Raw genomic sequence first — 19,456 nt, 5'->3', positions numbered from 1 at the left:
GAAAAGGAAGATATACTAATGGACTCTGCTTATAATCTAATAATCTATCATAAAAACTGTAACAAATTCAGCAACATTCTGCTAAATCTAGTAGCAAATTCAATAAACAAAAAATGTGATTAACTAGCTGCTGGATACAAAATCAGCATATAGTATAAAGCATTATTTCTACATGCAACCAATAAATTCTCTAGAATAGAATTCAAGAAAATAATCTCAGTGGACAAATTGTATCATATGGAGTTACGCTGTCATATACAGTGCTGCGGTACTGTATGGCTGTGGGTTCCAAACTGGCTGTTCCACTTCAGTGCAGGTTTCATGTTAAGAGCCTGAGAAAACTTGGAGGACTGCTGTGGGAAGCCATGCAGTTGGGTCGGATGGCATGGGTGTGTGATGAGCACTGCTCCTTGGTTAGCAAGGCTACGAGGAGTTTCTAGCAGCGAGGCAAGGCCCGGCGGAATGTCTCTGGTCACCTCATTGCTGCCTCACCCCGTTGTATGGACACTCAATCACCTCTCTGATGTTTCATAGAATTCTCCTGAGGGTGTTGTTGTTTTTCTGCTAATGGGAAGTGATTCCTGTAACTAGTATGACACCTCAAATTGATCAATCATGTTATGATAAAAACATCTTTAGCAACGTAAGGCTATGACACACAGCTAAAAGTATACAATAGTACAATTGAGCCCACAATGTCTCCAAACATCCTGTTATGTGCCCACTTTTGTCCTGGAATTTGCCCTAGTATAAGTAATGTTTTCCTTAAGAAATGGCTTGATAATATCTTGCAACTGATGGCAATAATGGAGGTACAAAGAGTTTGTTTACCATGCGCCTCGAACTGTTACAACACATGATATGACGTATTCTAGTTTCTCATCACAGAAAGCAAAAGTATATGGGGCATCTTCTAAAGGGAAATAAATGTGAACCCCCCTCAAAATGGCTTAAAATCTCAATCTTATATTGGCACTTATGTTTAGGGAAAGAAAACAGTTTATAAAGATAAAAGGAAGTTTCTTGTAAAGGCCCTCTGTAGATTGGCTGTGCTGCCTTGATCCCCTTCACTGCCCTTTAACAAAAGAACAAAAAACAATTGAATCAGCACTAGATGAAGGTGACGGTAATTAATGCATGATTTGATTATAAGATTTAGCAAAGAATCTATGTTATATGCTTTTATAAGATCCTTTTATGATCTTTTAATTCTGTACTTTTAATATTCTAAGCAATATTAGTTTGTTTGTGTTTAGTAAAAATTGATTTTAAGTATAAGTAAATCATTTGTCACTATGTAACCACATGCACTGCCATCTGTGGAGTTCCTGGCTTTAGCCAGGTGATTACAGGTTTCAGTGAGTAATGATTGTTGAAAATGTTTTTCTTAGGATTGTTTTTGTATTCTCTTAATCATGATGTAAAAATGAAAGAAGTGGATATTGTGCAAAAGCTTGTGTTGATTTGTGTATAAATAAAGAAGGCAGCTTTTCTGAGTTGTCCATTATGAGCATCAAGCCATAGTGGTCCGTGTCTTATCTTTTCTTCTTACAGTCTCGCCGATCCACGCATCCTTTGCAAGCTCTCAGTCAGCTGGAGCTGGTCTCCAGCAGACTGCAAATTCTTGTGACCCTGTACCCATTTGGGAGACCCAGTAGAAGCTAGTGGTTCTGGCCTTCCAGCTTAGGCATGGCCCATCCCTGGACCTTGTGGCCAACTGGGGACTGAACTGGAAAATAACAGATTTCTCTCTCTCTTTCTCTCAATTCTGCTGTTCAAATAAATTCTTAAAAGAAATCTTAAAAACAAGAAATAATCCCATTCATAAGAGCATCACCCCCCCAAAAAAAGCTATTCAGATAGTCCAACTATTCAACCAGTCCAAAAATTTAGAGTGAAATTTTAAAGCACAAGTCAGGAATTAGGAGCACAAGCAAACGGAAATGTATCTCAAGCTGTTGGATTGAAAGAATTAATATTATTAAAATGTGCATATCAAAGGTATAACATCCAATCAAAATTACACAGCCCTTTTTTTGTTGTGTTATTTACAGAAATACAAAAAGAATCCTCAAACATATATGTCAACACCTGAATGGCAAAGCAATCTTAGGAAGAAAGTAGGGTGCATTATGTTGCTTGATTTTAAAATATACTGAAAAAGGTATGGTAAGAGAGAGAGAGAGATGATACTGGTTTAAAAGCACTGCAAAATACAACACATTTAAATTCAGACAGAAGCCCAGACATTAATTGTCAATTGATATTTACAAATATGATAACATGCAATTTGTATAGAACCCAATCAATAAGGAACCACTCTGAGAATGGAACTTCAGAAGTGATAACCACATGTGGATAATTTTCATACCAATAATTTCATTGTCTACTCCAATTCAATATCATCAGTGGAACATTTCAATAGCTTCAGAACCTACCTTCATGTAGCTATGTTTTCTTGATTCCAATCAAATTCAGTTTACTAGATGATGCATTTATATTCTGTATTAATATCACAAGTTTGGAAAAATACAGTGTTTTGAGGGTGCTGGCTTATATCACTAAGTGTAATGGTTTCCATTTGTGTCCATTTAAATGCAAAAAAATTTATTCTTTATGTTGAGTAGTGAGAGTGTGAGAGTGACAGTCTGGGATTTGACTATTTTGTCCAGCCTTTGTTTAGACTTCTGAGGAATATTAGGCTTTTGTTTTACTTTTGCTTGTTGTTTGTTTTTTGCTTGTCATATATGGACATTTTTACATATTGGAGTATTAAATCTATGAACAAGAAGGGAAATGAAATTAAGCTATTTTGAAAATCAGAAAAAAAAGAAATGAGAAAAAAAAAGGAGGGTGTGTGGGAGGCAAGAAGGAGGGTAGGGTAGGAGATGTCATTCGCTCCTAAATCTGAACTGTGGGTGAATGTGGATGGGGGAATGAATGAACAAAGCAACTTTTAAAATTCCATTTAGTTGTCAGAACCATTTATGAAAACAGAAACAAGATCATGTCATTTGCTCTAATACAGCACTTCACTGACTTCAGATAAATATATGTCCAGCATAGCTCACAGTCCTACTTGTCTCAGATTTTTCCTTCACAAGCTTGGTATTTTATTTGATTTCACTGAGGTGTATTAGAGGTAAATCGGTCTGCCAAGCATCTGTTGGGTCTTCCTTCTTCCTTTCCTTCTTTTTCCAATCCTTTTCTCTTCCCTTCCCTTCCCTTCCCTTCCCTTCCCTTCCCTTCCCTTCCCTTCCCTTCCCTTTTAACTAACATGGATAACAGAATTCATGCATTCCACAGGTGTGGTCCCAAGAAGACAAACACACTTCCCGTACTCCTTGGTCCCTCTGTCCCCCTTTTCCTACCCTCTTTTCATCAGTTTTAGCAGACATAATTTTAGCTGATTCTATATGCATGGGCTTAATTTCCCTACTATTCAAAAAATGAAAAGGAAGAAGAATTCTTAAAGATCACTTACACATGTTTATTGAGACAAATGTTGACTATCACATCATGACTGCTAATTTATTTCTAAATGTATTATTCATATTAGCATTATTGTGTCATGATTATTAAATCTAATGTATCTGAGCACTCATTTGTGTGCACCATGCCATTTTCTATATGGGTCTGTACGCTGAGATTACGTATATCTCTTAATATGAGACTTATACAGTATATTCCCATATCCACTAATTGGTACATTTGCAAGGTTTTCAATAGATAATAATGTGAAGCTTTATTGAAAAGTCACTTTTTTATTAAAAGGAAAGCTTTCAAGTAGCATTCAAGAGCTGAATTTAAATTATATTATGATGTGCATTGATTTTTGGTTACATTTCTATTCTCCAACTGCTGACCTAAAAGCGTATTGAAATGGATTTAAAATATAAAGAACAATGTGAGTTTTTCACTTTGTCATACTCAATCAGATTGCTTTATTATAACAAAGTTCTGTTAACCTAATAATAATGTGAGCAAAATAAATAATATGCTTAATAGAGCTCAGATGCCAGTTAAGATACAATTTGTTGAACTCTTCTAAATGTTGATTACCTTCAAATCCCTATATTTCAAAAGGTTTAACATTCTCATTTTTGGGGTTGCTAAAAGTATCATTAACTTCAAATGTTAATTTTAAGATTTCAGTAAGTAAAATTTTGAAGAGAGCATTTACTTATGAATATTATGTATATTATACAATAATTAAACTAAAGTGGTTGGTCTTAAGGATAATATTTGGAAAATATTGAAGATTAATGCATTCTTTTAAAATTATAATTCAAAATCTATAATTCAATAATTTTAATAACACTGTTCTTCATTTTCAGTGCAGGTGCCTGGGTTTTCACACCAATAAAAACTCCTAAATATCAAGAAAACTGATGAGTATAAACATTGATTTGTCCTAAAAAAATCATTTTTTATCTTCTCTGAATGTACATAAATCAGGTAATTCAAAATGGATCTATGCACAGATAAAAAATATCCATCCTTGGATAAATCCATCTTTTTAACTACATTTTCTTTCATATAAATTATTTTATATTTCTATTTAAGCAAACATAGATACAAATAGAATTATTTTCTGTTAAGTGAATTATATATCATATATAAAACTATAAACAATGATTAACAACCATGACTTACAGATATTTTTATATTGATGTCACAATAATTGCATCTACTACATTTTCTTCGCCATTTAATCTTTTCTGTATAAATTATCTAAAAGTGCTATAAATTCCTGACTGTTGAATTTGCTCTTAAAAACAATTTGTATTTATTGATCATTTATGTGAATATTGGTGACAACAATCAGTGACTGAATCACTTTAAATATTAGTGAAAATGTATGACATTAAAACTGTTTTATCATTTGAATTCTCTTCCAGAGGAATTTGCACATCATCACTCCGAACTGTATCCTTGCATTGAACATCTTTGTAATACCATAGAAAGAGGTAAAAGACAACACACACACAAACACAGAAAGAGAACATAGAGTAATGCCTCCTGAGGTAAATGAATACTCTGAGAATTGCTTAAAAGAAAGCAACACTTCACAAGTATGTTTTTGTCTTTAATGATTAGATTTTAGAGAAGTTAGCATATCCTCTGAAGAGCACTTTGGAAGCATGGTCATAAAATAAGCAACCTAGTTAAGCCCTCATGATCTCCTTGCTTTATTGAGGTAATGGCTTTGTATAAACCAAATGCCTTCTGTGGAAACACAGCACAAATAAGGACAGACTCTCCAGTCTCAGAATTGGAAAACCATAGAGACAATATTGCATTTACATAAACAGAATTGTACTTTTAAATACAGGAAGTCATACAATGAGAATTTTACATAGTAGGGGGATCAAGTTTGTCCCTGGCAAAGTTGGACAGGTACTTTCTGCAGCTTAATATAAAATAAAATGTGGGGGACCAGTTGCCAGCAGAGGAAAAGTTTTATTTTCAAAGTGAACAAGTGGATGTGAAATGAATAGAGAAGGAGAAAACAACTCAGGGCAAAAACCCAGAGGTGGGGTACCTCCTAAAGGAAAGACGGAGAGACACCAGGATTTCACGAATCGCTGAGGTCCTGAGGCATTCATGCTCCGTCATTGTGTTGCTCAGTGGTCATCAGAGCAGTCTGGTACTGATACAGAAACAGAGAAAATCAAAAGAACAGAACAGAAACCCCAGAAGTGAGACCACACTTGTACACCTAACTTTCAACATGAGATCTGAAAATAATCTTGGCAAAAAGGTTTGCCTCTGCAACCAATGTTGTCAGGACACTTGGATACCAGCCTACAGAAATAAGAAGCAAGAACTGTACCTGCCATCTTATCTAAACATTAGCTCTAATTTATCAAGCACCTAAGTCTGCACCCAGAAGCTTTCAAACTATTAGATGAGAACAAAGGAAGCATTATATAGGGCATTGGGAAACACTATAAAACATTATCAAAGGCTCAGGCGTGAGAACGGGAACCACTGCTCCAACAGCTACTTTTGGTTGATGAGTGAGGCGGGTGGAGAGGTTGGTGCTGCAGCCAGCACCATCTTAGCTCGGGCTAGGTATGAGAACCAGAACCTCTGCTCCAATGGCACCTAATGAAACTGATAACTACAAAATTGTAACACACTTAAATAATAGATTGATGGTCTTACAACTATTGTTGAAGGATTATACTATTGTAATAATGTAGGGAAAAACAGTGAGGGGGTAGGAAAAGGAGAGGTTGGAAGGCAAAATCCCTGAATCTATAGATTTAAGAAAAATAAAAATTTTATAAAAAGAAAAGTGATAGAAAGAAAAATAATTTTCCAAGGGAAAAAGAAAACTTTAATAAGTATCTCAAAATTGAATGGTTGTCTGCAAAGATTTTTTTTACATAATTTTTTTTTTTAAAGATTTTACTCATAGGAACACTAGTGAGTGAAAGGACTGGTAACTTCAAGTAGAGATTTCATAAGATAACAGGCAGCGAAAATACAAGGTGATAGAAAACCCTTTTGTAGAGCGCAGAGTTTCATGGATTCAAATCACAGAATAGCCAGACTGCCAAAAAGTGTGTGTCCAATCAGATTGTGAAATTTTTCTTAAATCACACAAGAAAGAGTAACATTTATTCAAGATCATCTGAATCATTTTGGTAAAATATTCAGAGGCAATGTCACCAGTGTTTTTTGCATCCTTTTTATCCGAATAAACAGCAGGATGGCAGTTCCAATCCAGGAAATTATTGCCAAGAAGATGGGGATTAGCAATCCAGGAATACCAAGGCCTCCTGTTCTCCTGAGTCTTGCCTGCAAAATGGAGGCATTGCCCTAACAGGCAGACCACAGCTGTCCATTATCAAACTTCAGAACCACAGCATGAGTATTCTGTCCATGAACTGAGGCAGTCTATAACGCCAGAGATATTTATTGTGCTTTACAAACTAAAAGACTTCATACATAACAAAATAAAACTATCTGATTTTTTTTCCCTGTGGCTTTTCATTAAAGGGGATGGATAGTGACTGTCTAATAGAGACTATCATATCTAGATGTGAGACTAAAACGCAGTAAATATTTCTAATTCCAAATAAAAAATGCACTCAAAATGAAACTGTTGAACTTATATTGACAACAGGATGCTGGATTCTGCCGTTGTCCATATCTAAAATGTCATGATACTCTTAAATGGCAGGATGATGTGTTTAGAACACTTTATAAAGAATTATAGTTTTTGTTTTGTTTTGTTTTGTTTTTTAATTTTTTTAATTAATTATTTTGCATTATGTGACAGTTTCATAGGCTCTGGGGTTATCCCCCACCCCTCCCCATGCCCCTCCCCATGCCCCTCCCCCACGGTGGACCCCCCCCCACCCCATTGCAGCATTACAGTTCAAATTCAATCAAGATTCTTCCCTTGCAAGCAGATGCTAAGCACATAGTCCAGCTGCTCATTGTCCAGATGGAATGTACAGCTTCTTGGGGAGACTATTTAGCTGCGATCAGCCCCTAGTGGTTTTAATATTTCTCTAGTTATGAATCACTGCCAGTCTCGCCACTCCCAGTTCGATGAGGTCCTTTCCACGGGGGAAAGGAGATTTTGGAAGGAGGGAAGGGAAACCCTTAAGCCTAGGGAACTGTATCATGGAACAATAAAATAAAATACACTCAAAAATTATGTTTGAGCCCAGCATGATAGCCTAGTAGCTAAAGTCTTCACCTTGTGTGTGCCAAGATCCCACATAGGTGTTGGTTCTAATCCCTGTGATTCTCATTCAACAACCTGTTTGTGGCCTAGGAAAGCAGTTAAGGACAGCCCAAAGCCTTGGGACTCTGCACCTGCGTGGGAGACCCAGAAGAAGCTCCTGGTTCCTGGCTTTGGATTGGCTCAGCTCCAGCCAGCCACTGCGGCTTCTTGGAGAGTGAGTCATCGAACAGAAGATCTTCCTCTCTGTCTCTGCTCCTCTCTGTATGTCTGTCTTTCCAATTAAAAAAAATCTTTAAAAACAAAACAAAACAAAACAGAACAAAAATGATTTTAAACACTTTGTAAATGAGTAGGAAAATAGCAGTAATAAATTGAACAAGGAAAAGAAACTAAAAATATTTAAGCCTGCTAAAACATGTTTAGCTTCACTTATTGGAGATTTGTTATGATTCATCATATCCAAGGGGTCACAATCTCTAAATAAGGAAATTTAGAAATAATGAAATATAGTACGGAAAATGACAAAATTTATGTTAGCATGTTTATTAGCTCAGGAGTGAGTGAAAAAATATGAAAGAGAAGAAGAGAAAGAAGGAGGAGCAAAAGGAAGGGGAAGAAACGGGGTAAGTGGGGAAGACAAGAAAGAAAGGAGGAAGGAAGGAAGGATGGGTGAGAGACAATGGGAGAAGGAGGGAGGAAGGCAGGAATAGAGGAAGAGATTCTGTATGGGCATGTGTGTGTACTCCTTAAATATCTTATATACATTCTAACATAACAGATAGTTATGAGAGATGATGAACAAGAGGAAAGAATTAAAAATCCAAGGGATAGGTTACTGTGTGAGATATCATAGTGAGACAAGACTGTTTTTTTCTTTATTTTTTAGAGACATATTTTAGGGTTATTAAGTAAGTTTGTGTTTTTCTTTATTGTGGCATGCTTCTTCCTTCTACAAAGACATAATGCTTTGGAATCCTATAGCATTGTTATGACGAAATGATCAAAATTGTAGTTCTGATATTATGAAAGTTCTTGATAACGTTCTGTAATTCTGACAGGAAACCTCAAGAAAAAAGAACTCACTGATAATTATACAGTAGATTAAGTATATATATATATATATATTTATTTAATGTTATAGTCACATTGTACATAATATATATAATATATATTACAAACACACACACACAAGCACCTTGGGTTTAGGAAAACAGATCATAGATACATACTCAATGATAGAGAATACTACTGTGCTACAGATTCTATAATCTTCCTCTATAATAGTAGATTGTCTTTCTTCTGCACCAATGAATCTTTTTCAATATTAAAAATAAAAGATATATGTAATTTTTTTCAATTGGAAAGGCAAATATACAAAGAGAAGGAGAAGCAGGGAGAAAGATCTTCCATCCACTAGTTTTACTTCCCAGGTGGCTATAATGACAACAGCTGAGATGATTGGAAGCTAGAATCCAGGAGCGTATTCCAGGTCTCCCATGTGGGTGCAAGGCTCCCAAGGCTGTGTCCCATTCTCTACTGCATTCCCAGGCTACAAGCATGGAGCTGGATGGAAAGTGGAGTAGCTGGGATATGAACCTGTGTCCAAATGGGATCCTAGCAGATGCAAGGCCACAATTTGGCCACTAGGACATCATGTCATCAAGTCCCTTTTGAGGAAACTTTTGATTACAGACAGAAGCGAAGTCATAAATGAGCTGTTTAAGCTTATATGGACATAATGCATTTGACACATTCAAGAATCAAAAGAAATTTTACTGAATTGGATCCGAAAACAGGATATACATAGAACGAAGCTTCTCAACAGGACACCATCACTAAATTGGCAAGGTATTTTTATTATTAATTAAAAAATAAACAGAAGTTTTATATATTTTTAACAAAAAGTACAGAAAAATTAATCCCTTTACTCCAGTATTTTTAGGTTTAGTGGCCAGATTTAGTCTCATTCTTTCTTATAATCATATTTCACAACATTATCTCTAGTATGTCATTTTAATTCTATGATTTTTTTATTTCCTTTGTTGAGATATCTGGATAATCTATGTATTCATGACACTAAGCGTGAGGGACATTTGAGACTGTGTTCTACTTGAATTAGTTGCTGAACCAGTGATCTGTGTAGGACACAGTCATGATTGCTCTGAATCCATCAGTCCATCGCAGTGAGGTGCACACTGAAAGCTCCATGAAAGGAATGTCTCCTACTGATCTTCCCATTCCTCCTGAGAAATAGAGGACATACACAGTACACCTTACATCACACTGTTCACTGGTCCTTTTGGATAAATATGAATATTCTCAGTGAATTTAAAAGACAGACAATAACCAATCACAACATTTTGATCAGTAGAGTATGGATATTTATTTGCTAATTTGCACATCTTTCCATTCACTTTTTCTGCAGTAGCAATGTCTAAATGAAGGACAGAATCAAAGCAAAATCTGTAGGTTTTATATGAATAAGGTCAATGTACTAAGTTTTTATGTATATTGCAGAGAAAATGAAAAACGGTCTTTAAAATAAGTTATTTGTTTATGCAAAATAGTACTGGAAAATGTAACCAAATCTATTAGGCAAGAAAAAGAAACCAACGTCACACAAGTCGAAAATCAAGAAGTCTATTCTATCCCTGTTTACAGGACATGACTGAATATGAAGCAAAAACCAAAGGAATCAACAACATGTGAATATTAGACCTGCAAAACAAATCCAGCAAGTTAAAGAATACAAAATCAACATTGTGAAATTAATGTCATATTTATACATCAATAATGGACTTTCTAGGCAAAAAAATTATAAAATTTACAATAGTTACCAAAAATAAAATACTTTACAATAAATTAAACCAAAATATAAAAATAGTGATAAAAACTGAACATTGCAGAAAAAATAGAAGATCTACCCTATTTATGGATTAGGAGTGTTGATCCTGTTATAGTAACCATATTATCCAAAGTTACAGATTCAAAGTGATCCCTAACACTAATATGGTAACATCAAAACTGAGTAACTAACTTACCCTTTAACAAAAAATACAAATGAAGTTGAAGATTTCACAATGCCACCTTTCAAGGTATATTACAGAGTTTTGGTTACCTAATTATACCAGTACGGGCTAAATATTGATGCACAGTCAAAGGAAGACCACAGAAACACCAGAAATGAATCTATGAACAAAAGCCAATTTATTGGGATCCTGGCACATACAAGGAGAGGCCTTTAGCCACTAGGCTACCATGCCTGGCCCTGAGTTTAAAATTTTAAAATACTTTACATTTTTACTAAGTCACTTATGTAGATATGTGTATTTCGTTTGTTCCACTCAATTGATAGGTTATGTATGCATATATGCATGTATCTATCTATATCTATCTTGCATTTAAAAATTAGCAGAAATACATGAATTGGCTCTCTTCATGTAGTATTCACATAGCTTAAATCAGAGTTTAGTTGTTATAGAATACCAAACTTTAATGAGATATCACTAATAGGAAGCCACTTAACATCAAGTAACACTTACAGTAAATTAGGTGCTATTCCAAAATTTGCATATTAATTGCAGTATATTTATACTTTCACAATTGAATCCAAATGAATAATAAAATGCTATATGGTATCTTAGTAGTGCTGTGTAAAAATAACAAGAGCAAAAAATAAACAAAATTCAGAAATACAGTTTCCAATACTTAAGGGATGCTTGCCAGGTAATTTCGCTTGCTGACTGCATATGAACCTGACAGCCTTCATCCCTTATCAATGCTCCAGAGATGCCCAATTCTAGCAGTGAACCCGAACTTTTTTCCTAGGATTTTGTGTTTTCTCTGTCTTTCAGGATTCATAGCATTATTGCTGCATGTACACACCTTCCTTCCTTATTAAGGATACATCATTCACAACTTACCTTATTTTGACAACTTCAACTGATACATCTTTTTCGACTGAGTTCTATTAATATAATAATAATTGTTTCATTTTTTTGCCTTTTACCTGAAATATCTGTAATTCCAGAGGAAGAGATGATTTTATCTTTAAAAGGATTTTTTTTCTTTCCTTCTTTTTAATACTTGACATCTCTCACATACTATGAACTTTAATGTGATTTCAAAACTAAGCTATAAAAATGGCATTTCTTAGACTTCAGGTTACCAGGATACGTAAATTCTATTTTTTCCATCCTCCAGAGGTAAGAAAGAGGGATGATTGAAGTTTATCAAAAGAGGATTGAGATGCTGTATTCCTGCACTGTGTTAGAAGATTGTATTTCAAAGTAATTACAGCTTTCTCTATGCTTGAAAGGCTGAATGAGTGTGCCCTGAAATTTTAAGTGTAACATTCTAGGCCCTAAATTGTTGCCAAGAAATATCCTTTCTTGCACAGTGATAAGGCTAGTTTTATGAAACAATTTGACTAGGTAGGCTACAGTATAAGGCTGTTTAGCAAAACACAACTAGAAGTGTTCCTGTAAAAATATTTAATATATGTAGTTCACATCTACAATCAGTTATTTTCATCTAGGTTATTTTTTTAATTATTTATTATTTAACTTCATTAATTACATTGTATTATGTGACACAGTTACATAGATACTTGGGTTCTCCCCACCCCTCCCCAAACCCTCCCACCATGGTGGATTCCTCCACCTTGTTGCATAACCACAGCTCAAGTTCAGTTGAGATTCCCCCATTGCAAGCGTATACCAAACATAAAGTCCAGCATCTTATTGTCCAGTCAAGTTCAACGGCTTCTTAGGTATACCCTCTCTGGTCTGAAGACAGAGCCAGCAGAGTATCATCCCAGTCAATTGAAAGCTCCAACATACCATCAGCAAAAATTTACATCATTATGGAATTAATTGACATAGTAATGAGTAACCAATATGTTAAAAGTAAATGCGAGTTCCCAGCCACCTTCTGTGACCACCTCACCTATACTTCAATTTTAGTTTATACACAACATATAACATTCAAAGCATAACATCTAGCTTATTTTTTAAAGCTTTATTTATTTGTATTGCAAAGTCAGATATACAGACAGGAGAAGAGACAGAGAGGAAAATCTTCCATCCGAGGATTCACTCCCCAAGTGACCACAACGGTCGGTGCTGCAACAATCCAAAGACAGGAGGCAGGGACTTCCTCCAGGTCTCCCTCACACTTGCAGGGTCCCAAGGGTTTGGGTCATCCTTGACCGCTTTCCCAGGCCACAAGCAGGAAGCTGGATGGGAAGTGGGGCTGCCGGGATTAGAACCAGAGCCCATCTGGGATCCCAGTGTATTCAAGGTGAGGACTATGGCTGCTAGGTCACTGCACCGGGTCCTATCTTGGTTATTTTTAATAGAGGGTGTCCATCATATCCAATAAGTCCAAAGTGTTCAAGAGAAAAAACTGAGATTGTCTCAAAGTCATAGGCCCAAATGCTATGTGTTCCCAGCCTGAAGACAGCAATTATTTAAACCACTGCATGTATACGTCATACAATCAGCATTCATACACATACTAGCACAAGTGCTTGTGCATGCACCCATGTATGAATTAAACTTTTCTCTACAAACACCTTGAATAAAACATAAGAAATCACAAAAAGGGAAAATAAACTGTAAACACTAAACGTTACTGAAATGTTAATGCTGTTATTTTCTGTAACAAGTGAAAAAATAAAGTTCATGTTTTGATAGCAATATTAGCTAATATTTGATTAAAATATAGTTTCCTTTTCAATCTATTAAGCTTAGGTTTATTCCATTTGAAACTTTCATATATAAATGTGAAATAAATTAACTAAGATATTCATTATTAGGGTAAAACATGAAAAAATGAAGAAAATACAAAAGAAAAATATCATTCCTTAATTTCAAAATGTGCAATTTTTTATTATCAGGTATATGTAATAACAAGAAGTTACAATGTTGTATTTTACTTATAATGGTATAACATGGAGTCCTCTTTCAGAGAGTATCTAGAGGAGAATCATTACTCTTTAGTCTGGAACCATGTATATATGACTTTGTAATAAAAACAAATAAATCTTTAAAAACTTTACATTTTCTCCATCCACTTCTTATTTTACACCTGTCTACTTTCCAATTTGTGTTGTTCTAAAATTATACACATTTACTGCCTACACCAAAGCATAGTGAGCATACAGTTTGCTTCATGGTCAAATTGGAGTCGATTTTTTAATAATGGGCTGCTTATCTCAGGATTAATTTCTTTACCCCTTAAGAAATGTTTACCAAGGAAACATTTGCATCATTCAATCATGTGGGCAAGTCCTTTACAGAACACCAGACAAACTTACTTTAGTACCACTGCATTTGCATTTTTGCCTGCAGAAATATAGTTGATGCATTACTGTCACAACATTGATTGAAACTAGTGGAAAATATAAGCATCTTCAGACTAATAATGCATGATTTCTGTTAAATCATGGAAAATGGCATCCTAAAAAGAAATTCCTTTGGTGTTGTCAAAGTGTAATTTAAAAATTTTACATTATAGAAAAAACTAATTTAAATTATTACAAGTATCTTAAATTAAAATGTTAGCAGGATTAACGTGGCAGTTTTCAAATTAAATGTAGCAGATAAAACATATAAATATACTGTTTCTATCTCATAGACTCAACCAAAATAACTGATAGTAAAGAAATAAAAATATGAATCCACTGAAACACAGTGGGAAAAAAAAGCGATAAAATGAATGACAGCAGTGCTTTGGGAGACCTGCATGAAGCTCTGGTTTCTGGCTTCAGGCTGCCCAGCACTCATAAATACCATCTGGGAGGTTAATCGATGGATGGAGGTTGATCTCTGTCTTTCCTCTCTATCTGTAACTTTTCAGATTAGATAAAAAAATCTTTAAAAAATAAAAACATAAGGAATCCTACTAAAAGTAAATTTTCTATTTATATTTCCACATAGTGTGGCTTATTAATAGTACTTCCCCACCCATAATGGGTAATCAAAGAGATTTCCTAAAAGAAACAACAACCACAACAAAAGATGGAGGTGGCCTGCATATCTTTCATAGTGACATTTTTTAAAGTATTAGAGAAAACATTATGATATTTTGATGTTTCTCCCACGTGGTGGCAGGGCTCAAACATTTGGGCCTTCTATGGTTGGTTTTTCCAGGTCTTAGCAGGGAGCTGGAATGGGAGTGCAGCTGCTTTGGAAAAGAAAAGAGGAAACAAGGTAAGATATGATTTTTTTCCCCTTATAATTTGGTACCAATATTTTAGTAATGTAAAGAGAACAGATTGCATGCGTTACATAGGTACAGTTCAAGGAAACAACGACACTCTCCCAGACCACTGAATTCTTCTTTTCCTCCTTTATATTTTATTATTATTGTTCTATGGTACAATTGCCAAACTTCAAAACTTCCCAGCATACCCTCAAGATACAGGAATCAAGCCTGTGATGACAATTGGGAATTGATTTCTTCACCACTTTTTCAGTATCTTGAAAAACCTGTAAATCCCAAGACAACATTTTGTTAAGATCCAGGACCATTTCAAAATCCTATGGAAGCTTACTAATTGAAATGTTGATGTATTTGATGATCATCTAAAGTACAAAAATATGAATTGTCTAACCCATTTTAAATTTATCTTTGTCTTCTGATTTCTCTGATGAAATATTCTGATTTACATATATATACATACATATACACACATATATATACGTATGTAAGCATATATATGTAAACTTGAAAGACTTACAGAGAGAGAAACGGAGAGAGAAATATAACTTCTATCTACTGGTTCCTTCCCTAAATGGCAGCTATGGTTAGAGCTGGGCTAGTGTGAAGCTGGAAGACAGTAGCTTCTGGGTTTCCCATGTAGACATGGGTGCCGTCCTCCACTGCTGTCCCAGGCCATTAGCAGGAAATTAGGTCAAAACTGAAGCTTCTGAGACTTGAACAGATGCTCACATTGGCCACTGCAAATTGGCTTGCTAAGCGACCACACTGACCCTCTGATTTCTTATAGCATTACAACTGGCCAATGTCTGACAACCCACAATTAAAAAAAAAAACTTTGAGTTTGCCTTATTTTTTAAAGACTTATTGTATTTTTATTGGAAAGTCAGACATACAGAGGAGAGACAGAGAGGGTGCAATGGCCAGAGCTGTATCAATCAGAAGCCAAAAGCCTGGAGCCTCCTCTAAGCTTCCCACAGAGGTGCAGGGTCCTGAGGCTTTAGGCCATCCTCAACTGCTTTCCCATACCACAAGCAGGGAGCTGGATGGAAACGGATTAGAACCAATGCCCATATGAAATCCCAGTGTGGGCAACGTAAGGACTTAGGTTCTAGGCTACCGGACTATGCCCTAATTTTAACAGAATATATATCTATTTCCTATCCTAACCTCCCTCTCTTGTTTGCTCCCAACTTTCCTCTTTCTTCATTTCTTATTTATCATTTTATGATTGCAATGACATGCTCCGATTTACCTTTAATCGCAAATTTAACCATCTACTAAGAATTCAACAATTGAAAAGAAAAACACTTTCTTCAGAAACACAGATGATTGCTATAAATAATAATCAGTATTTTCCAATTTCCCAAAATGGTAATTCACATTTTTGATTCTGCAGAGTCAATGGGACTACAAGGGAAAGGCAATCTTCGAACAGAACCCTCAATATTTACTGCATTACAGAGCCCTTAACACAATGTGGACAAACACTGACATCTCATGTAGGCCCTTGTTTGAGTCCTGGCTGCTCCACTTCCAATCCAGCTCCCTGATCATGTGCCTGGGGATATCATGTAGAATGACACAAGTCCGTGGGCCTCTGTGCATACATGGGAGACCTGGAAGAAGCTCCTGGCACCAAGCTTTGGATCGGCCCACCCCCAGCCAATGCAGTCAGTTGAGAAGTAAAACAGCAGATAGAAAATCTCTCTCCCTCTCCTCTCCGTAACTGTCCTCTGTAATTCTGCATTTCAAATAAAAATAATGAATTTCCTTAAACAGTAACATAAAGAGACTTATTTCCACCTTTATCCTCTCAATACACCTAGATTATTACAAATGGGTATATGATAGGCAGATATACAGACTTATAGATAACACGAGAGGTTACCAGTTACTATAACATTTGTGAGGAAAACCAAAGTTTTGTATTATCCTTTTCACATCCTCTGACACTAAGTGTTCACTCATGTTGAATTGTCCTCTCTCTTTCTTCATCTCCCTGATTTGCCATAACTCCCAATACCTCGTTATCTTCACAGGATAAACTCAACATGATAATCAAGAATTTGGGGGCAGGGAGAAGTCTTTATTTACGCTACTGAGGCTTTAGAAAAAAGTCAAAAGGATTTTGTTTTACCTTACTATTCAACTCTCATCATCATATAACAGCTTTTCCTCTTTGTTCTATAACACTCAGTAATCCTTTGGAAGACATCTAATCCTCATTAAAAGCTTTGGAATACAAGAGACTTTATAAAGACATACATTCAAAAAAAAAAAGAAAAGAAAGAAAGAAAGACATAGATTCCAGTTAAACGATTCCCAAATGCACCACTGAGGCCAAGATATTCCCCTGTGGTAATACATATTCCCAGATATTATTAACCATATAGTTTCATGATTTTCTGGGATTAATTAGGTATTGTGAAATCTAATTATTAATTTCCTGCTATCATCCCATTTGTATTCATGATTAAGATTCCATCTGGACCTATGCAATAGAAGTCACTTTTTATAAAGACATTTGACCCTCCCAATTTCCTGTCCTCTAACCCTAATTTGTGGTTTTCTAAGCACTCATTGCCCTTACCCTAGTTGTTCCTGGTAGAGAATGTCTTACTGTAGGGATCTTATCTCCAAACAACAAAGAATCGTAGGTTCATGGAAACTTTTATCTTTGCCCTAGATTCTGTAACTTAAGCTTCGCCTGCTTGTTTGTGGTAAGTACCAGCAATTGCAAAAATGGTTTCAATCAGAATTGATTTTTGTTAAGTCCTAGTTGTAACTACGTGGACTCCATGTACTACAAATCCTTCTGCTATCTGACAAAACTTTTGAAGTACTTTCTGCCATGTTCTCACCACTGATGAAGGTATTCTACTCTCTTCTCACATCACTGCCCATTGCAAGCAAACATTAAGCCTGAAATTCTCATTTTGCACACTGAAGCACCACCAGGTGATTGCATCATGACTACTCAAGCCTGAAGCTTCTCTGCCCTGAATTTTGAGATATCTTCCTTATAAATTCATCCCTTACTTACTTTATCCATGGTACTATATATGCATTTCAGCAGAGAATATCTGTTTACAAAACACCACTACATATTTTCACAACTGCACAAAATATCAGCCTCTCCCATATTCAAATTCAGCTTAAACTACTGAACTTGAGGCTTTGAAAAAGTTTTATTTTTAACTCAAGACTGAAGATTTAACCTATACAGTCAATAAATATGTTTTGGAGTAATATATGATTTTTTCTGTCAATAAAAGCTAAATGATTTATTATAACAATTAGTAAAACCATAAAATAAAAAAAAAACTGGCTGAACTCTTAAAAGTTGTGTAATTGCCAAAGTACAAAAATATATTTAACACAGAATTTTGTATCGATGACAAAACTCTTCAAGTAAAAATAATTCATAGGATGAACTACTAGGCTAGAATGTCATAAAGCAGTTGTGGCTTCAACACAGGAAGATAAGGAAGAAATCAGGCTAACCCCTACTGAGAAATTGAAAATCTCCCAATCTAAAGTTCATGAACATGAAAAGGTCATTTGGAATCAATTTGAATGTTTTATCCACACAGATGTTGGAGACACAATCTTACAACCATTTGGCTGTGTTGCCCCACATTTTGTCTCTGGCTTTTACAAGATCACCCAACATGAAAGGGAGACTCTAAATCAGGTTTTCTGTGAACATGTGTAATGTAATTAACTTTCCTATGGTGTGCTGTCTTGTTTCATTTGTCCAAATAACACTAGTAAAATTGCAAACATCGGGAAGTAAACCAATTCAAACAGCAGGCCTATTTTCTAATTGATAACTGGATTTTATTCACCTATCTAAAGTTCAATGATATGAGTGTATTTTAACTATTACCTTCATTTTTGAAATATTACCTTGGAAGAAGTGACATACTCACAACTTTCACCAATAAAACTCATCCAAAAAAACCTAGCAGTCATTCTTAAATTTCATTTCCTTGCCTTTTCTACTTAACTGTATAAATGTAAAGAATAAAAGTGACATTAAATTTAAGGATGATCAAACCAACAGAAGAACCCAATATTCCATTTTCCTTTTCTCTAATTGTATTCTAGGCCTCTCTTTCTGGGTTCTTGCAGCTCTCTATACATGAAATAATAACCAACCAACTCATGAAAATTCTGTTTGGTGCAAAGTCACAATTCTCGGATAGTTACCAGAGGCACTTGAAAATAATGCAAAGATATTTCTGACTGAATCCTTAATTATTATATGCAGGGTTAGGTGATGATTTTCATTAGAACTTTCCATCCACACCACTTCATAATAAAAAACCAGAAAACATAGTTTGCTAAAGTCAAAATGAAACCCTTACTGGATAGATGCATATATCGCCTGCTTTACTAATATTGCTGCTAAACTTGAGGAGGTCCAACAGAGATTTCATGCTTGCCAGACACAGACAAAACCTGCTATTAATGGAGTGTCAATATATTTCCATACATATAGCAAAAGCTCACCTCCAA

This window comes from Ochotona princeps, chromosome 14 (genome assembly GCF_030435755.1).
Source record: "Ochotona princeps isolate mOchPri1 chromosome 14, mOchPri1.hap1, whole genome shotgun sequence".
Lineage (NCBI taxonomy): Eukaryota > Metazoa > Chordata > Mammalia > Lagomorpha > Ochotonidae > Ochotona > Ochotona princeps.
Note: the sequence above shows the minus strand (reverse complement) of the source record.